The following is a 16,454-nucleotide window of genomic DNA, read 5'->3' as shown; positions in this document are numbered from 1 at the left end:
ATTGTTGAGAACATACAAATGCATAATGTTATTTATAATACAAAATGAACATCAATACCATTAGGTAATAAGTTATTCCTTCTCAGAGTGTCCTCTGGCCATCTTGTAGATAGGAACTTCATTTGGAGCCCTTCCTAAATGCATCAGATCAGAACTAGAATGAAACCTTTAGGTCAATGTTGCTGGAATTCTAATCAATGAGAATTGCAGACAATGTGTAAAATAATAAAAGTGTTGTTGGATGTTTTTCAATAATCATTTCGATAGATGGTCTTAACAATGAACCTGTAGGCATTGATGACCACATTTTTTAGATATTAGAGCAAATACAGGAAATGCAATCTTTTTAAAATGTTATCCACTTGGGATGTCTGTTGACATTTTGCAAAGCAAAACATAAATGTACTTACACCAATGAGTAAAACATTAAAATTAAAAATCAGCCTATCTTTTCTCCAAGTACCTTTTTCAAATGGCACAGAGAACTTTACACAAGCTCCAGGCACCTGTATATTTAATTCCTAGGGGCAACGGTATTCAATAGTGCATTAAACATCCTGGTCAGGCACTGCTGAATCAGGCCAGTTCTGGGATTCTCCTTGCTTGCCAGCACAACACACAGGCCTTGAGATGTCATTATTCCAAAATGATGACAAGCCACCCGCTTATGCTGTGAAGGGGAGATTTCACCACCCCAAAATATGTCTCTTTGGCACAAGGATTATTTTGAACTAAAAGGCAATTAAAACCCAACAGATGCAGGAAAAAATCTTTGACTCTCCTTCAACTGCCTAAATTCACACTGGAAAGGGGGCCTGCATCAGGAAGAGAGATATTACCTGGGATACCTTTTTACTTAAGGAACATCAAGGGCAACCATTGTTTTCCAAACAACTCCTCTGCCTTTCTGTAATGGCCCTCCTTCCCTTTTATGGGGAATCCTGTTATGTAAGCCTCAATTACCAGGCAGCCCTTTGGATCTCATATTTTTATCATGTTTCTGTACAAATGAAATGTGTTTGTTTTTCTCCTGTTAATCTGCTTTATATTAACCTAACTATTAGATGAACTAAAGAACCTAAATGGGGAAAAAAGAAAATTTTCCTCACCCCTACTTGCTGCTTTCCAAGAGACAAAACCAAAGCTTAAAAAAACATTGATTTATATTATGCTACTGTGACACTCTTGAACAGAATATCACTTTAAAGGACAGTGCCTGGAAGAGAAAAAGCTTTATTGGCTTAATCATGGAATTGTGGTCATTTGAACGGTGTTCCTTTTCTTTTTTTACCATCATTATTTTCATTTTCATTAGAAATCAGTCTCGGTACTGGGGCAGCACCAATTTATTTGTAGCACAAAGCACTAAGGTGATCTTCTCTTAATGGGAGAATAACTGTTAAGTCATTGGACTGACATCTTCACAGGCCAGCACTTCTTAGCTTGGACATATTTATTAAACATAACTGCAGCAGTAATGACAAAAGTTGTGAGTGCGTGCTTCCTAATTTTCTTACTTGAATAAAGTGCTGTAAATCAACTTATTTTGGGGAAAATGGCCACTTTCTCAAAATTTTCAAAGTGCACCAGAAAACACCAAGCTTAGGTACACTGTATCTAAACTAAGCAAGAAAATGGTAGTGCCTCCATTGATGCAATTGGAAATGATTCATGAAAGAACCCTGTAATAGCAAAGCACGGAGGTCCTAAAGTGATCTTTGCTGGGGAATCTTAAAATCACAAATAGCAATGTTTAGTCCTTTGCCCTTTTGTAAGTCATAAAATTGTGGTACAAATAAGGTAGACTTTTTCCAAAGGTCTCCCAGAGCCTAAACAAAACTAAAATGCAGCATCTACATCCCTTGACTTACAACCTCTATAACCTTTACCTAAAAATGTAAATTCCGAATGTCTATTTTACTATTCTTTTAGTTGACTACCTAAATGAAACTGTTTCTAGAGTCCTTTGCCCAAGGGTGATGCTGATTATTAGAACTAAAACTAAAGATGATGTGCAGTCACACATGTGGCAATTGGATACAATTTTATGGTAGAAAACAGCTTGCTTACCAACATAACTAGGATTAGAAATAGCACTCCTTTGATCACAACACTGCTATTATTCTTTACACCTGGGACTGGCCTCTTCGCTCTAAACCACAGCCAGAAAGTAGTCAGTCTATGAAGTTTGTTTCTCTCTCTCCTTCCCATTTTGCATGTTAATACTGGGACAGCTGCCCTTGATAGAGATAGTTACACAGCCATGAGAGAGCTAGAGATGTTTAAAGTAAATAAATAAGGTTGCAATAGCAGGTAGCTCACAAACAATTGATATTTGACTTTGGAACTCTGAGGCACCCACCAAGAAATGCTTACATACCCACAGGCCTACTTACTGTGTCCTGAACTCAGCTTCTGTACAGTCCAACTGTCAGCTTCTCAGGGTCCCACTGAGAAACAAACAAGAGGAAGCCACGTAAGAAGAAACTGAAAATAAAGGGAAACCTAACTGACCTGGCATCGGGAGGCCAGCAGCAGGGAGCACTCATGTCCCACCACTTCCTGCAGACCCCACAGGAAGGAAGAGACATACCTTGCGCACCTTGCAAGGGAGTACTGCAGAGCTACAATTTTACTACCCAGCACAAGGAAAGAAGGTTTCTTCCTCCCCCTGCAACAGCCCAGCCAGTGGGAGACTGTTACAGCTCAGCCAATGAGAAGCCACCATACTTAGAACTCGGAGTTTACTCCAATTGATTATTTGTTTGTAACAGCCAAGTCAGTCCCAAGCCCTAACTTTCCTCTGTAAGAGTGTTCCTCCCCCTTGTTCTCTGGGCTTGCCTATGGTTTTGCCATAGCTTGCAAGCCCCAAATTGCAAGTCTCTGCTATTCAGCTAAGTAAACTCCATTTTGCTCGAACAAATAACTGACAGTTTTATTTTTAAGGTTATCAAAAACAAACCCTTGATGGTTGACAGTGTAGACCAGGATCTGGAATTACTCGGAATCCTTACAAGTGTTCAGAACCCCTGAACATGTGATGTAAAGTTGTCATCTTGTATCAGAAGCATAGGAACTCAGCCTGCCCTTAAAGTTTAACCTGGGCCTCAAAGGGCAAAGGTTAATCTTTCAACAGGGATTTAGGAAATATTTAGAAACAAGCCATAATTCTACACTTGGAAATACACAGATGTGCTCAAAGAGAAATCTAGGTCATCAGCCACACACATGTAAATTCACACATGCTGATCATCAGCATCTTAGTAGTCTCTCCTATTGCACTCATCACAACTAAATTAGTTGAAGGGCAACTTCCAAATGATTATGAAGGTGTGTTTTTCTATACATTTGACTCAGTAGGTTTTATCTAGTTCAAACACCACATAATATTTAAGATCAGATTACAGATTTAGCCTCTGGGGGAAATAACTGAACACATTCATCAGTATAATGCAATAACCATTCACAGAAGATCCCCATTATAAAGTAAAAAGAAAAACAATCTGTGGTATGTCCATGCAATGAACTATTGCTCAGCAGTCAAAAGGAACTACTGATACACTTAACAACATAGATGAGATCAAATTCATTATGCTAAGTAATAAGATGCAAAAAAAAATGCTACATACTGTATGATTGCATTTATATGACATTCTGGAAAAGGCAAAACTATAAAGATGGAGACTAGTTCAGTGGTTTCCAGGGCTTAAGGTTATGGGGCAGTTGACTATAAAGCATAAAGTCTGACTACAAAGGATAGCACAGAAGAATTTCAGGAGATGGATGATGGAACTTTTCTGTTCCCTGCTTGTGGTGGTAATTACATGACTCTTTGCATTTGTAAAACTCATACCCCAATATATGAATTTTACTGTATGTCATTAAAAATTATATAAAAAGTATAGAAGCTTCTTTCTTACATATTCAGAGAGAACTCTTTTAATATTCCTATTAAATTCTTGCTTAGCATTTCAAGAACTTAGCTTCAATGTCACCTCTTCTGTGTAAAGTCTTCCCAGATTTTTCTATGTTCTCTTATCTTTTTAATTCTCTTTGTCCTTTTTTCCCCCCAAAGGAAATAAACAGTATTCATACAGCTAAAATGCACGTGGTAAAAAGATCCCTCTCTTCCCAGGGGTCACCTGTATCCTAAAACACATCATCTTTACCTGATGTGTTTTATACTTTTACTACATAGTTATGTACCAACACCTTTTGCATTTTGGGAGCTTTACATTTTTTCTACATTAACGGATATTAATATTAATATTAAATAAATATCATATATTCTTTTGCAATTTGCATTTTTCATCTAACATTGCTTTCACGGTAGTCCTTTCATTTTTAACTGCTGCAGAATATTTCACTGTAGAGATATGCCAATATATTAATTCTGTGCACTCCTCACAGATTTTTAGGCTGTTTTCATGCTCCATGTTACACTAAGTGAACATCTATTCTTATTGCAAGACCATGAACAACTCCAGGACAGAAACTGCCCAGAATGTCTGTTCCTCCCCACCATTTCCAGTACACCTGAGAACCACAGTGCATATAATATATTTTGCCTGGAAGATGATGCCGTGTGCCTGTCGAGCAGTAAGCACTCAGTAAAAATGCTGACAAAACATTTCAAATCTTGTGATTCCTACTCACTTCTCCATGGTGTAGGATTTGAGGGGAACTGACTCAATTCTTACCAGAAGGTCCCTTAAGTATTCCTTTGTTGAAGTAGACGTCTATGAAACAAGATCATTTCACAATTTTCCTGCCTTCTCATTAGGGGAACTCAAAGCACTATACAAACCGCGATTTTCTCCAGTGATTTTCTTCTCCCCTCAGTGGCCTCAAGGTCAGTTCAGAGCAGTATTAAACACTGCTTAAATACTTTACCCTTGGCTCTAAAAGGCCAGAAATCAGAGTCTGTATGTAAGTAACAGTACCAACCTACTATTCCCAGATACTGGTTTCTCTCGAGGATTTGTTTTTTCTTTTCATGGGGCCCCATTTGTGCTCAGTCTGCTCACCTGGGCCGTTCAAGGCGCTGGCATTAAACTGCACACCCAAGCAGGTCTTGAGCCACCACTCGCTCCTCCGCCCCACGCCCCTACTTCTCTCTCTGAAACTGTTAAGTAGATGTAATGCTGTTTGGTCTCATCCCTAATTCTTTGCAGTTTCAAGAGCTGTGTAGCCTTGATGTACAAGACAAATACACACTGTAGCTCTGGGCTTACAAAATCATCTATCATCATCCTGCCTTTGGACGTGACCAGTACATTGTGTGTTTCAGAGAAATTAATCTGGTGTTTAGAAGGAGAAAAGCATTTCAAAATCAGTCTGCGTGCAGAACCTCCTGCAGACCCTGCAGAGGCATTTTCGACGCCTTTCGCGCCGGCTCAGCAAGCCTCAAACTTGACCTTCAAGAGGATTTCAAGGGTAGTGCTTTCCTCCGGTTCTCTCGCCTGTTCCAGGAGCGCGCGTAGGCCGCCTTCTGGGAAACAGCTGCCTGGGACCACAGCTCTGAGAACTGCACGTCTAGGCGCGCGGACTCGGAGGGAAACCGCAGGAGGCGCTGGCGGAAGGCGGGGGGCAGAAGGGAGGATGAGGTGGAGGGCTGAAGACGGAGGGACGAGGGAAATTATCTGCATAAACATGAGGCACCCAGCACTGCCCTCTTCCGCGGCAGCTGCTCGGGCCGGAGGGAGGTGAGAGGGGGTGGGGCGGGGAGGAAGGAGGGGGCGGGGCAGCGAGCGCCTCCGCTGAGGCCGGCGCGGGTCTGGAGCGCCGAAGAGGTGATTTGCATGGCGCCCTGTGATTGGTTTTTGGCGGGGGGCTGGGTCTGAGAGGCGGCTCCTGAATGGTTTAACGAAGGAAATTGCAGGATTCTTTTGGCTGAAGAAAGCCTGACGGGACCAGGTCTGCACGACATGAAGTCTGGCCGCGAGGGGGCGCGATGTCCCATCTTTGTTCTTGTTGAAGTCTCCTTTTCTCTCCTCACTCCCCCTCCCTTCCCTGCCCCCACCCCCCACCCACAGACACACGCAGAAAGTGCAGAGAAACCCTGTGATCCAGTCAACTGGCTCTGCCCCGTCTATTAAGAAAGATGAACACTCCTTTCTCTTCCATCTCCTTCATGGGAGACCACTTTTCATTTCAGATTATCACATCAATAAACATTCTTCGAGGAATAAAAAAGGCACTTCGCCAAAAGATAAGAGATTATATATGAAATGTGTGGAAAATAGAGAAAGACAATACATGTAGGCAGGGGAATAGGCACACATATGTAAATACGCATATAATCACCCTGAGAACACAAAACGGGCGAGAGGAGGAGGGAGGGGCATAGACAGGACACCTAACATGCATCACTCACAAGGTGCTCAGAGGCTGTCCACACTCGCCCACACTCCGTGGCACACACCCACTGACCAGCACAACATACCACTACACATACACTTCTGAAAACGCATCCAAGTGAATTTACACGCAGTAGAAAGACTGCTAGAAAATATGAGAGAATTTAAACGGTTCATCCCTTCCCCCTCCAAAATATATTGAAGCGGAATGATTCTATTTGCATAATACTAATAGACGCAGGACGCCAACACTGGCAAAAAAAAAAAAAACATCCATTTGCGGCAGATAGCAGAGAGAATGCGTGTATTCACATATAGATACGCACACGCACGCGCGACTGTGGGCGGGACACACCCACAGCCTGTGTCCTCCGCCCACGGGCACAGGCAGAGGACAGAAGCCATCAACAGCTCTCAGTACAGTTTTCTAGAAAACACTGACGCCAAAGAAACGTAAAGAAACCCACCCTGCTCAACCACGGAAGCATTATTAATGGACATAGGTTTTCTAAACACACACACACTTCTCAGATAAGAGACTTGGGTTTAAAGAAATCATGGATGCACAATAGATAACTGAGAGCTAGAGTATGTCATTAGCTTAAACAATACTTTGGAATTACTTCAACCTGAAAATGGCTTTCTGGGGTGCTCCTGAAAAATCGTATCTAAGAAAAATAAAACATTTTCATTTATTACGCTTTTCCTTTATTCTACCCCCACCCACCCACCCGCCCACCACCATCTTTTCTTCTTATTTTGAAAGACGGGATAGAAGTAGAATCACCCTTGCCCAAAGGAGGGTAGCCCTGTTTTTGTTTAGCGAGCTCATGAGCTTTCCAGTTGATTTCCCAGGAAGGAAGGTGCTAAGGAGCGGTTCTCTTCGCAGCCTCCCAGCCAGACGGCACCACAAAAGGCATTATTACACATTCCAAATAACAAGGGCTGTCTATATATTTACAAATCTGTTCAAATATTTAACCTCTTAACTTGCTAAATATCCCCCTCTTCTCGCTTTCTTTCCCTCTCGCGCTCTCCCCTCTCCCCTTTTCTGCCCTCTCTCTCCTCCTTTTCCTTTCTCTTCTAAAAGTGGTGGGGACGGCGAGTGCCCTTCTGGGATCCAAAAGGTGGCCAAGGGCGCTGGGCTTTATGTGACCCTCTTTGAATGCCAATTTCGTTTCCAGGCAATTGTTTATTTGCCAGCCAAAATATCGGGTTTGAATCACCAGGGCTACCTTTAAAAAGATTTTATGTTGCCTCTCAGTTTTTAAACTGCCCCCAGAAAGGCATATCCTAAATAGGAGGCATTTTCCTGACCCTTTAGAGTTGCCTGTGCCCCCAGTCCGTGATGTTTTCCCCTGAGTTGCATCTTCTGCCCGTCAAGGAACTGATAGATGGTTAACTGCATAAGTAAGGACCTTCTAAAGAAAGCCAGGGAGTTTCGGGAATATTTGGCTACCCAACCGAGGCCAGAGGTGGCGAACACGCCTATTGTAGGAACCACTTCAGAATGCCACCGTTGAGAATTTCTTAGTGCACAAATCTTTCTTCGTGGGGCTAATAAACTCATTGCAGAGGCCCAATGCAAAATGTGAAGATACAGTGGGCCTCTAATGCAGCAAAAAACGTCAGATTCATTCAAAATCGAGATGTTCTCAACACTGATGCATAAAGGGGAAAGAAAAGATGTGCATGGGCTTGGCGGGAAAGAGCAGGAGCCCTGCTAGCAGCACCGGCGATCCCTACGTCCTACTCACCAAGCAGGTGGACTTCCCTTGCAAAGAGTCACAAGCACCCTCACCCTGCGATGTCCCAGCTTCCAGGATTCTGCTGTGACGCAATTTAAAGTACCTTGGAGGGACTTCTAGGTTTTCTTTTCGTAAAGAAGTGAAGGAAAATCTGGTGCCTCTAAAGTTAACACAAAACGGGAAAATTCCTCTTGGCACGTTTTGGCCTCAAATAAAAAATATCTTTACCTATGTGTGTGTTTGTTTGTTTGGGGGTAATGCAAAAAGTGTAAGTACAGTTTGGCGAGATGATGAGATGTGAGTCTCCATGTCAAATCTGTTCAGTTGACCATAATAATTCAACTTCCACCATCTTCAGATGTCAATTCTCCTCTGAGGCGCCCTAATCTTCCAGAGGCTAGAGAGCAACTTCGTAAAACTAGCCCTCACCTCGGAGCCTAGCCCTCAGCACACTCAAGTTGGGGGACACATCCCAGTGGTCCAAAAACTCCTCGCCCCCAGTATCTGCCAGTCGCTGAGTCTCTCGAGGTGCTGAAACGCTCCCACGTGCGAGGCAATGCCCCTGACTGGCAGCTGTCAGGGCTGGCATGCCGGGCCCCGGGCGCTCCGGCCCGCCCAGCCTCAGGCTAGGCGAAGTAGCGGGAGGGAGTGGCTAACGTGTATGTTTTAAAGAGGTTTGCTGAAACTTTTTATACGTGCCAGTAAGAAAAGGAAGGAAAACCAAGTGACACTTTTAAAAAAGAGAGAGTATGTTTACTCTGTGTGGCACGCCAACCCTGAGGAAAACGTTGGCCGGCACTGATATTACGCGTTGTTTTCTGTAATGTGCCATCTATTTGTATGACTGTGTGACGGTCAGGACTTTCTCTCTTAATGTTCAAAAGATCTTTCGGGAAACTGCGGGCAGTTTTTAAAATTTTTCTAGTTTTTCCCGATCGGAAGAGATACTCATCCAGACATTATCTAAATCTATGAAAGAATGAAGGCTGTTTGTCATGCATCCTTCGTCTCCAGTACTGTGTGCCACCCAATTAGAAGTAATTTAAGCAATCAAGGCCTCTATGAGAGGAGGGGGTGATAAAAATAGGATTTCCATAGCCTCACAACTCTAATTCGGAAGAAAATCTAAAATTACATATGTATAACTTCTTTATATAAAATAAATATATAATCTGAGTGTCTCCTGTTCGCTCTTTTTTAACTCAATAGCCCCTCCCCCATGGTCTGACTTTCTTTTGGAATTTCATAACAGAAGTGAAGTAAATTTCCGAAGAAAAATACGAACTAGGATCCCTAAAAAGTCTTTGAGACCAAACGAGAGGATCTGGGTGGGTCGGCCCAGCCCTGCCCGGGCATATCGCTGTCATCAGTGCCCTTCAAAGCAGTTGCTCTCTGACTTTTATCTGTGGTGGGCGGAAAAATCCCAAAAAGTAATGCCCAGAGATGGAGGGACCCCATTTCTGGAATCGAGTTGTATGACCCCGGGATACCCAGGGGTTCAGGGATACAAACTGAAGCGATAGGTTGTGGTCATTCGAGGCAGTCAGGATAGCTGCTGACACAGACATTCTTCTTGGGGGATAGGGGTGCAGAACAGGGGCAAGAGGACTTGTTGGGGGAAAGGAGGTGGACAAAAGCAGGTACACATTTCCAAACAAGTCTGGAAAAGTAGAAATATTTTTTTAAAAAGTAAAACAAAACAGAAAATGGACTTAAAGCAATGTCCTTTAGCAGAAACAAGAATGCAAAACTGGGAGTGCTGCCTCACGCATTTCTCGCGTCCCCACCAGACAAGCGGTGGCCGGGGGTGGCCTGGGTTACAGGCCAAGTGCGGGAGTGGCTGACTCCTGCCCCTCTTCCCCTTCCCTCCCAGCCTGCCCTTCCCAGCAGAGCGATTTGAGAGAAAATACATATCCTCCCCAGCTCCTCCAAGAGAGTTGAAGAACTCTGATCCCGAAATGGACAGAAGTGATGTTGGCAAAAATTCCTGGAAGTGAAGGGTCAGTCCCTGTGCTTCCTGCAGGCGCCTAGTCCTGAGCCTTTGATCCCTTTGGTCACGCGGATACAAGCTGTCTGGAAGTGAGTTGTGCTCAAAGCCAAACGCAAAGAACCAGAACCCTGAGAACCCTGGCAGGGCATGGAGGGCGGGACAAGTCGTGCACTGAGCTCTGGGCCCAGGCAGGACGTCACCCTTGCACTTCAGGAGTGGACAGAGCTGTCTCCAGAACGGGAACTCATCACCTGGAAGCAACCCACTCCAGAACCCAGTCTTCTGGAAGGAGCTTAAGGTCAGAACATTACCTCCCCAAAGCATCTAAGGATAGAGGATAAGTGCAGAAGTGGGGACAGCTCCTGTCTCAATGTGCCACTGTTGTTAAACAATAGCAATTCTAGAGAAGGCAGCAAAGCCTCAATAGGAGAAGCTGGGGACCAATCTCTGGGTTTCTCAGAGCGTGAGCCACAGACCAACTGCCACGCAGGCAGAGGCACATGCCAGGTGCCTTCTCCACCCCCAGGCTATTCTTAACAGAGGGTTCTTGTGCACAGCTAGGATAATATTGCAGTGTTTAAGTCCCCCTTAAGGGATAGTCAATCCCTGGCACCTAATTTATTTCCTATTTGTTCTGCTTGTTTGTATCTGATTCATGAACTGAAACTATTTGATTTATAACAAATTGATTTAATAATTCAAAAAGCATTTTTATTTTCAAATAATCTTCCCTAGAAAGTAATGTTGAAATTTCTTCTTGAATTTAAAGCCTCATGAAAATTGCTTCCAAAATTGTCTGAAAAAAAATATACTGTATTCTTACATAACTGAATTAGAAATAGGTGACAATTTAAAAATGTATAAGTATTAAGAATATTTATGCTAATGAGGTTTTCTGGTTTAATAGATTTAAGCATTTCTGAATTTAATTCTTCCTTTTGCTATATAATGCCCTAATATGTTGGGGTAGTAATCAGAATAGATGTTATTGACAAGCAACAGTATCCTTTTAAAAGTTAAATTTGTTCTTTAAATCTACTCTTTTTTTTATGTAGCAGTTCAAAAGTTTAGTACACATGTATTTGCAGAGAACATAATATAGCCTTTTCTTTGCTATAAATAGCTGGGCAAACTTCAGTTGTTTCTTCTTACTAGGTCTCAGCTTTGTTAATTTTGAAGATTAACTAATTTACAGCTCAAAAACTGTAGAATTTTACAAAACATTTTACTTCAATGTATTCTGTAGTCACATAAGAAGACAATATTATTATCAGGGTGAACCTTCCTGGCTATTTTATACAACTGGTCGATGTTTTAACTGTTTATATAATACTCTGCTTTAACTGTCTAGGAGATTTTTCTAACCTGACCCATCACCCCTAACAGCTTAAAGGTCCATGAATATACAGTAAGGATTATAAAGAATTGTGTATCTTTATGCTTATATCTGTTTTTCCATAAAGGAGATATTTTTCACTAAATTTCCAAAGAGATTCATGATTCAAAAAAAGTTTAAGAACTATTGATCTATACTAGAAAGCATTCATAAACAAAAACAATAACCCCAGCCATCACTGCATTTGCATTCCTTTGCATGGATGAAAGAGTTGGTCCTTAAAGTAGTTTAAAGGCACCAAATGCTATGTGTAAACGCACTTCTATAATAGTACTTTATCTTATAGAAAATGAAGACTTCAGGAATCATGTAAAAATGACCCTAAAAAGAGCTTAAATTTTTCCTCTAGCTATTGAAGTTGGTGAATTAATACCTTTGATAATTTTATGTTTCTCTGAAGACAGATAGATCACATCAGCAATTATAAGAATCAAGAACTACAAAGAGAATATGCTCTCTGACAGTGTCCTGAAGTTGTCTTTTTCTACAGTAATAAAAAATCTCTTCTCAGTTCTCTCCCTCCTCTCCCTCCTCTCTCCTGTGTATCAAGTTCCCATCTAGGCCCATTCTTCTAGGTTGACATGAGCAAGCAACATTAGTCCAAACAACAACATTTTCAGGATTATCATCAGCAGATGACAACAAACTTTTTTTTTCAGCCCCAAGTCTACGAAATTAATTTCCATTCCAACAGTCACAAGGCTTCCCTTGGAAATATCAGTGACTGCACAAGCAATAGACAGATCAAGTGTAGGTGCTCCATCATCTGAATGGGGCTGGGTTATATTTTCAATTGGAACAAGGCATTAAGTGATTAAACTGTGTTAGTAGACATTGCACTTTTATCAAGCCTTTTTCTATCTAAGCAGGCATGAGGATAGTCAATCCCTGTTCCTGAAAGTCTCCCAGGAAAACTTGGAATACTTTAGGAAATCATGTTTTCAATTACAGTACTGGCATTTTTTTTCTCACCACAGAATAAAGCTGAATGTCATTTTTGAAACTTTACTTTTTATAAAACATTTCAATAAGCTGCTTAAGATCCTCTTGCACTCATTGATAGGATTTTTGGCACCATTCTGTTGCACTAGTCCACAACCACTTAACTGTTAAATGTTAACAGATTACAAGTGATTTAACAAAAGTATATTCAGAAGTCCAGACCCCATTATGTAAGTTCCTGCCACAGCTAGCATTCACACAAGACAGAAGATCAAATACCAGTTTGGGAACCACATTTTTCCTGCCCCTTTCCAAGTGAATTTACAACACTGGTATGTCTTCACCTTATTCCTATCAACATACCTGGCACAAGACTAAGAGAGTGAGGGAACTAATAAATGAATGAATAGATATGCAGGGCACCAGTGTCTACTTGACTATTTGGAACCATAGCAGAAGCGGCAGTTTTTTAGTAATTCCTATCCTGGTTCCTGTAAGTATTCTTAAGTGAAAAATGCAAAAGGAACACAATAAAATACTAAATACATATAATAAAACTGAAATAAAATTGTTAAGCAGCCATTATCATAAAATTATTTTTAAAAGTCTCCCAACTTCTAATGGACATGGGGGAAGTAAAAACCAAACTTCCTAGGGAGGCCAGAAGATTACAGCATCAGACATTCTTAGTGCTCTGTGTGGATTACCTCATTGAATCTCCCAGGAAAACCCTTAAACACATGGACCATTTTAGAGGTGAGAAGACCAAGGCCCAGAGAGGTTAACTCACTGCTCAAGCACCGCATGATGCTGAGGACTGGTGGTATAGGGCAGAGCCAAGCTCCCAGGGGAAGCAGTCTTGTTCTAGAGGTAGAGCTCTTGGCCATTAGGTGGTACTTTACATAAAACAGTATTAAGTTGAGACTCATTTAATATGTTGAAAGAAGTATTAAGAAATGGGAATTTTAAAAATATTTCAAAAAATAGCAAGTGCTTCCAAGAATTCAAAGATTACACTCATATTGCTAATGACAAATAAACAAATAAATAGACAGCATAGCATGGACTGTAGAATCAGCTGAGTGGGTTTATATCCTTAACTACCCATCTTTTGACTAAGAGACCTCAGGCCTCAGTTTAGCTGTAAATTGGAGGTAAAAACGCTAACCCTGTGAAATTATGATGATTAAATATAATGGATACAAAGTACTTGATATAAGATAAGTATATAATAAATACCAGTTTCTGGGTGGGACATTGGGTAGGATTGAACTGTATCCTAATTGCAGCATTGACTCTATTTTGAAAATTGAAATGTCAATATTCAGTTAGGTCAGGCTGCCCTAGGTACTTTACAACATCCCCACTTGTTTTTTCTGTTCTGATATTTTTCAGAGAACATTTCTGTTACACTTAACATGAAAACTAAACAGTTATGCTTTTTGTATTTCACAAATAAACTTGCAAACAATCTCCCTGCCCCACCCAAAGTACTTAGAAGTTAAGAATGTTTCATCTGAAGGAGGCCTGGAATATATAGAAGTCTCCTGTAAGAAGAGCTCTATAATATTGATATATTTAATTACATAATTATGCAATATTTAAATTTTTTATCAAAATAAAAAACAACATGGCTTAAATAATAGTACAGAATGACTTAGAATGAAAAGCCTCAGTCTCCTGCCCTTTCTCCACTTTCATTAGCCCCTCATAAAGAACCACTCTAAATGTTTCAAACTGTTCCTGATTTCCCCTTTTCTGGCAATTACCATCATATTGCTAATATATTTTACATATATTTTTTATTATTTTTAGACATTGTCATAAACTTTCTGCCATGGGAAATGCAGATATAAGTTAACTTGTACCATTTCCCATACCTTTTCCCCATATAGTGTCATCACTATTTTTTAGTTTCTATATTGCCTTTTAACTTAAAAAAAATACATTTTCACATGTATTTCTTCATGCAAAAACCTTAGATAATATCCTTTGATTTCACATTTTAATTCTCCTCTCCTCTTTCACCACCCAAATTGTATTCTTTGTATTTTGTATTTATCTTACAAAATTGATTACATTATATTCTGCTTTCTTTTTTGGAATTTCTGAAATTAAGTTCATGTACATTTTAGTACATTGAATATAAATTTGAAAATCAATAGTTTTAATATGCAAACATATTTTATTGTACAACCATAATTATATTTCCTCTTGCACAGCCTTTGCTTTTTCTGGAGCTTCCTATTAACTTTCTTTAATCTTAAACTACCTTTTTCTTTATTGCCTCCCTAAGTTTTGCAGATTCAGATGAAACTAAATCTTTGGAATCTACTATTGGTCTAAAAACTTCCCTCCATGAGCCTCTTTTTGTGCTCCAATCTTGACATATTTCTCTCCAAGTTATTTGCACTGCTGACAGACTGAGACATCCTTTCATTAGTTTCCTGAGTTGTACCCAGTGTTTTCTGTGTTGGATCGATCTCATGTCATTCTTTTTTGTATCACTCACCCCAGCTCCCCCTATTTTGCCCATTTAGCCTCCTATAGAGCATGTGGCAGACAATTTTCAGTCCTTTATTGTCTAAAAATGTTATTTGTTTTACACCTTACTGATAATTTGACTGGGTATAGAATTCTAGGTTTAAAATATCTTCCCCCAGAAATGTTAAGATATTGATCTAACTTACCTTTTGCTATGGCTGATGCAAGGACTGATACAATCTGATTCTCACTCCATTGCAAAAGTTCAGGCTTTTTCACCCTCTGGAAGCCTTTAGAATCTGCTTTATCCTTAGTGTTCTGTAAATTTAAATAATGTTTCAAATATGGGTCTGCATTTATTCACTGTTCTGAACATTAAATGAATACTTTCAATCTAATTACTCCTGGCCTTCAACTCTAGTTTCTTTCTTTAGTTGTCTTTTTATCTGTTTCTGAAATTTCCATTAATTGGGAATTGGGTTTTTGAGATTAATCCTTTTACCCTTGTGTTTCTTTGAAATTTATTGTTCAACCACTCAATCGATCTTTTAAGTCTGATAATCACATTTTTAATACCAAGATCATTTGCTTGACCTGTAATTTTTTTTCATAGCACCCTGTTATTTTACCAATGCATTGTTTCTTAATCTTTCTGTGGTATGAATTTGAATTTTTAAGGATTTTGTTTTTGTTGTTTCTGAATTATCTGTTTCTTTCAGAGTTGCCATCTCCTCTGTTTCTTTTTTTTTTCTTTTGTGACTGGTTTTTCTTGGTCTTTCTCATTTATATTGTCAGCTTTCCTCAAATGATTAGAGATACTTGGTTCCTAACTAGGAAATAGTAAAACAGCTAACTGGCAGCTCTCTAAACACAGGTAGGGTCTTACTTTTTGGCAGTTCAATTCATGAAATGTGATTGGGAAGCTGGCCATTTTCCTGAAGAACACATACTGGCTCTAATTTAAAGATCTTTGTTCTGGGGTGTCATGCTTACACAAACTTCCCTGGACCCATTTTATTGATTTCACCAGAGAAGGGCCTTCATTATATTTGCCTGGGAAATGATACAACTGCCTACACTCTATACAATAGGGTGAAGGCATTGTTGATTTCATATATAATGAATTAAATGCCTGTTTTTACTCAGGTATCTCATTCCAACCCTCCTCCACACCTGCTATTTCTGAGTTCTGAGCCTACCAGTTCCATAGGGAAAATTAGCCCCTCTTTGCCAGTAGTCACCTCTGTATATATTCTAGGAAGGAATGCTTCTTCCCTGGTTAATCACTTGCCACTATTCTATTTTGCAACATACAGAACTTCTCAAAATTTCCTTTTGCTGTTAGACTTTTCTTAAGTTCTTTGTTCTATACATTTAAATATGGTTTTCTATAATTTATTAGTGTTTGAGGAGGGTCAGATTGCCATGTTGAACCAGAAGCTTATGTTTAAAAAATGTAACCATGATTTTATATTGTTTATACTTTATTTCACAATACACTTGATTTGTTGCTTTTATTAGCAGTTTGTAATCAA

At 40.1% G+C, this 16,454-nt stretch overlaps 1 long non-coding RNA gene across 1 annotated transcript in view; it reads right to left on the bottom strand.

Annotated features, from left to right (window-relative positions):
- LOC108402536 (uncharacterized) overlaps positions 1 to 15,668 on the bottom strand; it is a 334,733-nt gene extending 319,065 nt beyond the window's left edge. The window contains exons 1-2 of the long non-coding RNA XR_012129331.1: positions 15,126 to 15,668; positions 2,397 to 2,450 (exon numbers count right to left, since the gene is read on the bottom strand). This is a non-coding gene — a long non-coding RNA (uncharacterized lncRNA). The remainder of the gene's footprint in view (positions 1 to 2,396; positions 2,451 to 15,125) is intronic.
- Between the last annotated feature and the right edge of the window lie 786 nt (positions 15,669 to 16,454).

Source organism: Manis javanica, chromosome 1 (assembly GCF_040802235.1).
Source record: "Manis javanica isolate MJ-LG chromosome 1, MJ_LKY, whole genome shotgun sequence".
In the NCBI taxonomy this organism is placed as follows: Eukaryota; Metazoa; Chordata; class Mammalia; order Pholidota; family Manidae; genus Manis; species Manis javanica.
Note: the sequence above shows the minus strand (reverse complement) of the source record. Positions and strands in the feature narration are given on the sequence as shown.